This window comes from Heterodontus francisci, unplaced genomic scaffold (assembly GCF_036365525.1).
Source record: "Heterodontus francisci isolate sHetFra1 unplaced genomic scaffold, sHetFra1.hap1 HAP1_SCAFFOLD_121, whole genome shotgun sequence".
NCBI classification, from domain to species: Eukaryota; Metazoa; Chordata; class Chondrichthyes; order Heterodontiformes; family Heterodontidae; genus Heterodontus; species Heterodontus francisci.
Window position 1 is genome coordinate 1,343,323 of NW_027140425.1, and position 8,920 is coordinate 1,352,242.

The 8,920-nt window shown below is 47.8% G+C and overlaps 1 non-coding gene across 1 annotated transcript; it reads left to right on the plus strand.

The window, feature by feature from the left end:
• Positions 1–7,760: 7,760 nt before the first annotated feature.
• trnat-agu (transfer RNA threonine (anticodon AGU)) lies at positions 7,761–7,834 on the plus strand. Its single transcript has one exon. It is a non-coding gene; the product is annotated as a tRNA-Thr (tRNA).
• The last annotated feature ends 1,086 nt before the right edge of the window (positions 7,835–8,920 follow it).

The window sequence follows — 8,920 nt, forward strand, 5'->3', positions numbered from 1 at the left end:
ACAACTCGACCCTTTCCAACAAACACAACAAAGGCTCTTCTAAGAGCCACCCACCGCCTCACAGAGAGAGCAGTGACCTGGAAACGGGAGCTGGGATAGGCTGTTTAGAACTGTCTGGAATAAATCTGTGCTGTGTTCGAGATACAAAACTAGAATCCCCAAATTTGACATTTCATTTGCAGCAAGGATGTGCAGTGGATTTGATTTTCTAAACGGGCTGTGTAAACAGTGCCCGAGGCTCTACACTTAGTTATTTCCCCAGTCGACACATGCCCTCAGTGAAAAGCCACATCACTCCTCCAGAATCACTCATTGTTTTCAGAGAATTTCAAAATGATTTCGCTGCAATGAGGGAATCCGGGAGTTTTGCAGCAGCCGTTGAATCGGTCACTGGAACCAGACCCACTTGTGATGTTATGTCCCCCGAGACGGTGTTTCCTGCACTGAAACTGACAGGGTTTGTGAAACTGATCAGTTTCAGCTCAGTCATTCAGGGACCTGGAATTCCCGCAGTTTGAGCCCGCGCTATCCAGAGCCCACTTCTGATTGGTCACCCCCTTCCCATTCGCATGTCTTAACCAATTGCCGAGCCTCGAGTTAGAAAATACAGCAAATCATTGGCTTAAATTGTCGTCCTGGCAGAAAGGTTGAATTCAAAAAAGCCGCCAATTTCAGTGTTGGGCAGAATCGAATTACTCAACGAATCTCAATAACGAAATTGGCAGCACATTTTATACTTTCCCCGATTTTCCTTTCCATCGATTGGGGTGCTAATTCACTCGGGTGCGTTTGCTAATACTAACTGTAATCCTCAGATCCATTTAACATTTCAGTAATCCTATTAAATACAAAAGGAATTTTATGATTGAATTTCCATTGGAAGATAGTGAATTAGCACCCCGATCGATGGAAAGGAAAATCGGGCAGAGGATAAAATGTGCTGCCAATTCGTTATTGTGATTTGTTTATATAACTGACCAGGACTGACTTCACCCGAACGCAGCTACTAGCTCCCACCTCACTGACCGCTCTCCCCGCTCTGCAACTCGCTTTCTCCCCCTCCTCCCTACTGGCGAAATTCCGCACTCTGGCTGTTCGCTCTCCGCACCCCCACCCCCCACCCTGTCCCAGCACAGCCCACAGCTGCTAGCTCTGACCGTGACACTCGCTCCCACATTTCTTCACCAGGCGCCACCTGTCGAAGCAGGAGGGCCGCAAGGGGTGACAGGGCGACGGAGGAGTGAGTGGCTGAGAGGAGAGAAGCGGCGCGGCCTGGAGCGAGTGGCCAGAGAGTGGGGTAGTGCGAAGCGAGGAACAACTGGCCAGGGGAGTGGGGGGGTGGTGGGGGAGCAGCGAGGTCTGGAGCGAGCGGCTGAGGGGGGGAATTGTCGAGGCCTGGGGTGAGTTGCAGAGGGGGGAGAGCTACAGCTTCAAAATCTCCCATTCAGCCACTTCCTCCAGCCAAGTGGTGGGGGGATGGGGTGGCTAGATACCCAATGACGCTTTATCACGCATGCACGAAGATGGATTTGTTGCGGAAATGTGATGACGTTGGCGCTGCAAAATGACATCATCCCGTGCACGCGCCACTCAATCCTGGCAAGATGTCAAAAATCACTTTTGATTTTTTGGTCTTTTCAGTGCACTCCTCTTTCTTTAGTTGCCTCTTACCTTAATGTATTGAAGAAACATCTTTGGGTCCATTTTCATTTTCTTTGTAAATATTCTTCCACCGCTGCTCCCAAATCCCTCCGGTTCAGTCAAAACACAACTTGGTAGATTTGGGATTTGAACACACGCCTCCAGAAAACACTACGACCTGAACACAGCTCCTTAGACCACTCAGCCATCCGGACTGTTTTAAGCTTATGACAAAAGCTGAGAAATTATCCATTCTTTGTGAAAGTATTTGTGATATTGTGGAAATGTCTGGAGGAGGAAAGACCGGCAGGAAAGCTCGGTCCAAGGCCAAGTCTCGCTCCTCCCGGGCTGGACTGCAGTTCTCGGTGGGCCGTGTTCACAGGCTCCTGAGAAAGGGCAACTATGCTGAGCGTGTGGGTGCTGGAGCCCCGGTCTATCTTGCTGCTGTGCTCAAGTATCTGACCGCTGAAATCCTCGAGCTGGCTGGTCACGCGGCCCGGGACAACAAGAAGACCCGCATCATCCCCAGACACCTGCAGCTGGCCGTCCGCAACAACGAGGAGCTCAACAAGCTGCTGGGAGGGGTGACCATCGCTCAGGGCGGGGTGCTGCCTCATATCCAGGCCGTGCTGCTGCGCAAGAAAACCAGCGCTCAGAGCTCCCAGAAAAAGTAAAGCGGCCGAAATGACATCTAATAAACCAAAGGCTCTTTTCAGAGCCACCCACAGTCTCTGTGAAAGGGCTGGTTACTGTCAGGAGGGAGTCAGAGATGGAGTGATTGTAACAGTGGATTGACCTGTTGCACATCTGTTCAGCTGTGTTTTCATTTCGATCTGTTTTTATGCTCACACATCTCCCCCTCTGGTTAATTGCAGAACTGAACTACAGGGTGCAGAATCAACAATTCCCAGGATCGGGGGTGAGATTGTGCTGAGCAGCAATGAGCCTCCAGTCATGCTGCTTTCTAAATTCCAGATCAGCTCTCAGTCCAACAGGCCTTTCATATTTTAAATATCACAACAGAGCTGAGCGGGGGTGAGTGCAGCCTCAGCTGCACCGAGTCTCAGGGGCTCTCAGGACCCCAATCAGAGCCACCAGGCCTGGCGGACGTGCAGCGAGGACCCCAGGGGAGGGAGGGTGCACCATTAAAGTGATGGTGCAACACCTCCCCCATCCTCGCCGCCACTTCCCGGTTTCTTCTCCCGTTTATCTCAACATTAAGAAGACGCTTTTGCTCTGGACTACACTGGTTATAATGTAAGACCCAACTTTGTCTCTGAAAGCGATGAATAGCAGCAACAACAGCAGAATCCAACCCCTGCAGTTACATGTGAACTTGCTGATGTTGCAACAGATTGAATGACTGTGTGAATCCCTTCCCACACACATGGCAGGGGAACGGCCTCTCCCCAGAGTGAATGTGTTGGTGTTTCAGCAGATCATTACTGCTTTTCAAGCTCTTCTCACAGTCAGGACATTGAAAAGGTCTCTCTCTGATCAGTGTGAACAACTACTACCTACTCCAAGCTGTGCAGCCCCCAGTCAGTTAGGTGATGTCCTGCCACGACCTACTTGCTTCAATGGGTGCTTGCAGCTTAGAGAGATATCTCTCAACTGCCGGATTGATAATCTATGCACCAGGCAAGACAAACTCAACAAAGAAGACACCAGTGCTTCGCATCACAAGCTGGAATATAAGGACCATGTGTCCTGGCCTGAATGACAACCTTCTGCAGGTTGATGACACACACAAGACAGCTGTGATTGACAAGGCTCAATGTGGACATTGCTGTGCTGCAAGAAACTAGACTCATTCAAAGTGGATCCCTCAAAGAGAAACACTACACCTTCTTCAGGCAGGGGAAAGCCCAAGAGGCAACTCGTGAGCATGGAGTGGGTTTCACAGTAAAAAACACGCTACTTGCAATGAGTGAACCACCCACAGTAGGCTCAGAGAGACTTCTTACCCTTCACCTGTCAACAAGCGCGGGCCCAGTTAATCTCATATGCATCTATGTCCCGACACTCACCTCCACCCCAGATGTCAAGGATCAATTCTATGAGACACTTGACACTGCCATCAGTAGATTTCCCAGCACCGAGGGACTGTATCTTCTCGGGGATTTCAACGCAAGCTTGGGTACTGACTACAGCTTGGCCAATGAGCATAGGGCACCAGGGGATTAGCAAGATGAACAAAAATGTACAGAGGTTTCTGGAGCTATGCTGTCACCATGGACTCTGTGTGACGAACAGCTACTTCCAGGTCAAGCTGTGCCACAAGGTGTCCTGGAGACGTCCGAGATCACGCCACTGGCACCAGCTAGACCTTATCATCACCAGACGTACCGCCCTCAGCAGTGTCCTCATCACACGCAGCTATCACAGCGCTGACTGTGACACTGACTACTCCCTGGTGTGTAACAAGGTCAGGCTTCAGCCAAGGAAGCTTCATCCATCCAAGAAGAAAGGTCGTTCTCGAATCAACACTAGCCGAACCACTGACCCAGAAAGGGCCCAGGAGTTCCTCAACATCCTCGATCAGGCACTTTCAGTAAACACCCAAGGCCTCAGTGCAGTGTCAAAGTGCAATCATCTGCACGCCACCATCTATAACTCTGCACTCACTGTGTATGGGAAAAGAGATGGGAGGAATGCTGACTGGTTTGAGGCTTATTGGACTGAAATGGAGTCAGTTACTGCAACTAAGAAGAGAGCCCTCATGAACTACAAACAAGTCCCCAGCAAACAAACTCTAGATGCTCTCAGAGCTGCCAGAAACAAGTCTCTGCAGACTGCTCGGCACTGCACCAATCAATACTGGTTAAAACTCTGCAACAGCATACAATCTGCCGCTGAATCTGGGGGATGCTAGAGGGACATATGAAGGAATTCAACACACCAAGGTTCCTTAGACAGCACCTTCCATACCCGCAACCTCTACCAACTATAAGGACAAGGGCAGCAAATTCATGGGAACACCACCACCTGCAAGTTCCCCTCCAAGCCACACACTATCGTGACTTGGAACTATATCGCCTTTCCTTCACTGTTGCTGGGTCAAAATCCTGGAACTCCCTTCCTAACAGCACTGTGGGTGTACCTACCTCACACAGACTGCAGCGGTTCAAGAAGGCAGCTCACCATCACATTCTCAAGGGAAATGAGGGATGGGCAATAAATGCTGGCTTAGCCAGTGATGACCACATCACATGAATGAATAAAAAAACAATTATGAAAGCAACGGGCCCAGCAGTAACTAAATCAGCACCTTTGAAGACAAAGACAGGGACGATCATCACTGAACCTAACAAGCAGATGGAAAGGTGAGTGGAGCATTACCTTGAACTCTACATAACGGAGAACATTGTCATTGAAGTAGCTCTCAGCACCATTCCAGACTTCCCTGTCATGGAGGAGTTGGACAGTGACCCCACCATAGTAGAGCTCAACAAGGCCATTGACCGTCTTGCCAGTGGTAAAGCCCTGGGAAATGATGGTACTCCACCTGGAATCATCAAAAGTGGAAAAGCAGCTCTGCTGCAGCATCTCCATGAACTTCTGTGTCTCTGTTGGAAGGGGAGATCTGCGCCTCTAAACATGCGTGATGCAAACATTGTCACCTTGTACAACAATAAGGGGGAATCGCAGTGACTGCAGCAATTACCGAGGCATCTGCTTGCTAAGTATTGTGGGGAAGGTCTTTGCTCGCATTGCTCTGACCAGATTGCAGACCCTGACATTACACATCTATCCTGAGTCTCAGTGCAGCTTCAGAGCTGGTAGATCGACAGTCGACATGATTTTCTCACTTCGGCAGTTACAGGAGAAGTACTGTGAACAGTACAGACCACTCTACATTGTCTTTATAGACATCACCAAGGCCTTCGAACTTGTTAGCAGAGACAGACTCTTCAAACTGCTGTGGAAACTAGGCTGCCCTCCTGAACTCTTGGGCGTCATCTCTTCTTTCCACGAGAACATGCACAGTTCCGTCAGTTACAATGGGGCAACATCAGACACTTTCACGATCAGCAGTGGGGTAAAACAGGGCTGTGTCTTGGTGCAAACTCTCTTCGGAACGTAGGAGGAGGCAGTTTCACCTGTCGAGCCTGATCTGTCATTCAATTACATCCTTGCTGATCATCTACCTCAACACCACTTTCCCGCGCTCTCCCGATATCCCTTGATGTCATGAGTATCAAGATTTCTATCAATTTCTGTCCTGAACATGCTCAATGATTGAACTTTCACAAACCCCTGAGGTAGAGAATTCCAAAGATTCACCACCCTCTGAATGAAGAAATTCCACCCTATCTCAGTTTTAAATGGCCTTTTAAATGAAACTTTAAGGAATACAAGCCCAGTTTCCTCATAAGACAATCCCACCATCCCAGGGATTAGTCTGGTGACCCTCCGTTGCACTCCCTCTGTGGCAAGTCTATCCTTCCTTCGATAAGGAAACCAAAACTGTACACAATACTCCAGCACAATCTCACCAAGGCTCTATACAATTGCAGCAAGACATCTTTATTCCTGTACTCATGACCCCTCGTGTTAAGGCCAACATACCATTTGCCTTCCTAATTGATTGCTGCACCTGCATGCGAGCTTTTAGTGTCTCATGAACAAGGACACCCAGGTCCCTTTGGACATCAACACTTCCCAACCTCTCACCATTTAAGAAATATTCTGTCTTTCTGTTTATTCTACCAAAGTGGATAACTTCACACTTATTCACATTATATTCCATCTGTCATTTCATTCACTTATCCTGTCCAAGTCCCCTGGAAGCCTCCTTGTAACCTCCTCACATCTCACATCCTTTACAATTGGCATATTCTTCTCCATGCTGCTATTTTAAACTTTCCGTGACTCAGATGGGGGTGTCCACCTGCATACCAGAGCTGATGACAAGCTGTTCATCTTGGCAAGACTGCGCACCAAGACCAAAATGAGTCAGTTCTTGGTCTGTGAGTTGCTGTTTGCTGATGACGCTGTGCTGACATCCCATAATGAAGTTCATTAACAGCAGCTTGTATATCGGTTCTCCCTGGCCTGCAAGGAGTTTGGACTGACGATCAGCATCAGGAAGATCAAAGTTATGGGCCAGGACTAGAGACTCCACCTTCCATCAACATCGACAGGCTCACTTTGGAGGTTGTCAACAGCTTCACATACCTTGGATCAACAATCACCAGCAATCTGTCCCTTGATACTGAAATCAGCACCAGGATTGTCAATGCTGCAGCTGTCATGTCAAAGTTGAGAAGACGAGTGTGAACCGACAGCAAACTGATCGAAAATACAAAACTCCGCGTGTAACAGGCTTGTGTTCTCAGCACCCTCCTTTATAGTAGAGAAGCATCAACAACTTATGCAAGCCAAGAAAAGAAGCTGAACAGCTTCGACCTCCACTGTCTCAGGTGGATATTGGGCATCTCCTGGCAGGACAGAGTGCCGAATGCAGAAGTACACCAGCGTGCAGGGACCCGCAGCATGTTTGCCCTCTTGAGTCAGCGGTGACTCTGTTGACTGCGTCATGTGTGCTGAATGGATGACGGTCGCTTTGCCAAAGACACGCTCTATGGTGAGCTTGCTATCAGCACGAGACCAACAGGTCACCCACATCTGTGTTACAAGGACATCTGCAAAGCGAGATCTCAAGCTGACTGGGATTGGAGTCAATGCATGGGGAAGTCCTTCCTGCTGACTGGAATTCCTGGAGAAAGGCATTCAGGAAGACCATGGGAAAAGCAGAGGACAAAAGAAATGACCAGATGGTGGGAAAGAGAGCTCAGAGGAAGGAAAAATTGTCAGTCGACCTCGGGCCAATGATATTCATCTGTACCAGCTGCGGAAGGGATCGTCACTCACGAGTCATCCTTTACAGCCACAACAAACGATGTTTCACACAGAAGTGACGTACACCCCGGGTGTAGCCCATCGTCTTCCGAGACAGACGGTTGCCTATTACAATTACAACTACAGCAACAACTACAAGAGCGAGTCAGAGGCTGGGAACACTGCCGTGACGAACTCAGCTCTTGACTCGCCAAAGCCTGCCCACTATCTGCAAGGCCTTCCTCTGATTTCAATTGCACGCACATTCGTGATCTGGCTCTGTAGCTTAGTTGGTTAAAGCACTTGTCTAGTAAACAAGAGATCCTGAGTTCAACTCCCAGCAGAGCCTTATTTCACAGTTGCAACATGCTTGAAAAGTTTCATTATCAACACTGACATCTGCGTCTTGTGAACTTTAATTCAAAATACTTGATGAATTTCAATCACATAAAAAAACAGCCTTTGTGAAGGGTATGAATTTGGAATGGCTGTTTCTCCTTGCACAGAATTTCAGTGCTAATACATCAAAGTAAACTTCTTTGACATCAATTTGTTCACAGTTCCATTCAACCTGGAAAACAGCTTGATATTAATCTCACTGAAGGAGAGTGTTTGTGTCATTATGTGTTGCTTTTAACCGAGACTGGGACATGACGCAAGTGGGAGGGTTTATCTGAGGTTTGGAATATTTGTCAGTCAGGAACAAGAAAAATCAAAGGAACCAAATAAGAAAACCTAAGTCTCATGTGGTTACCGAGAAACGGTGAGAAGATATTAAACTTTGTTGTATTTAATACAACTGAGTGAACTTTGATCTTTGCGGCCTTTTATAAACAGTATTTGAAGGGTCTCAGTAAAAATGTTCAGTGTTGATGAGAGTGGGGTCTGGGTGAGCAGCTGCTTCATGTGACAGGGTCAGGACTGGATGCAGGAAGTTCTCTGACAGTCTTCCTCTGATGGGTTGAGTTGATTTTCAACTGGCAGCTGTTGCTGTTTTGATAATTCAAGTTCCCTCCACCGATTTGTTTGGACAGACAGTGCAGTATGAGGATGTTAAGGGTTAATGCTGAAAACAGTGGGATTAACCCCTCCCACAATCAGAGTGATGATGTAACAGTCACATGAGATGAGGTTTGGGAGGAGAGAGCAACACCAAGGATGCTAGTTTCGGAGGCTTGATGAGTGTGTATATAGTATTGTGTAAATTAGAAAAGAGCTCTTAGTTCTTTCAGCAGGAAATGTGTCCAGAAAATATCACGAAACTCACAATTTCATTATTCAGGAGTTGGAACACAGGGATATTAACTCCAAGTGACAGTAGTGGTTTCATTTAACAAAAGAAAAGGAGAGAATAATATTGCTCATTGATTGAAATCCCCCAGTGAGGAGACAGTTCAACAGGTGATCTGTTGGGGCATCCTTCGATCCAAGGTTT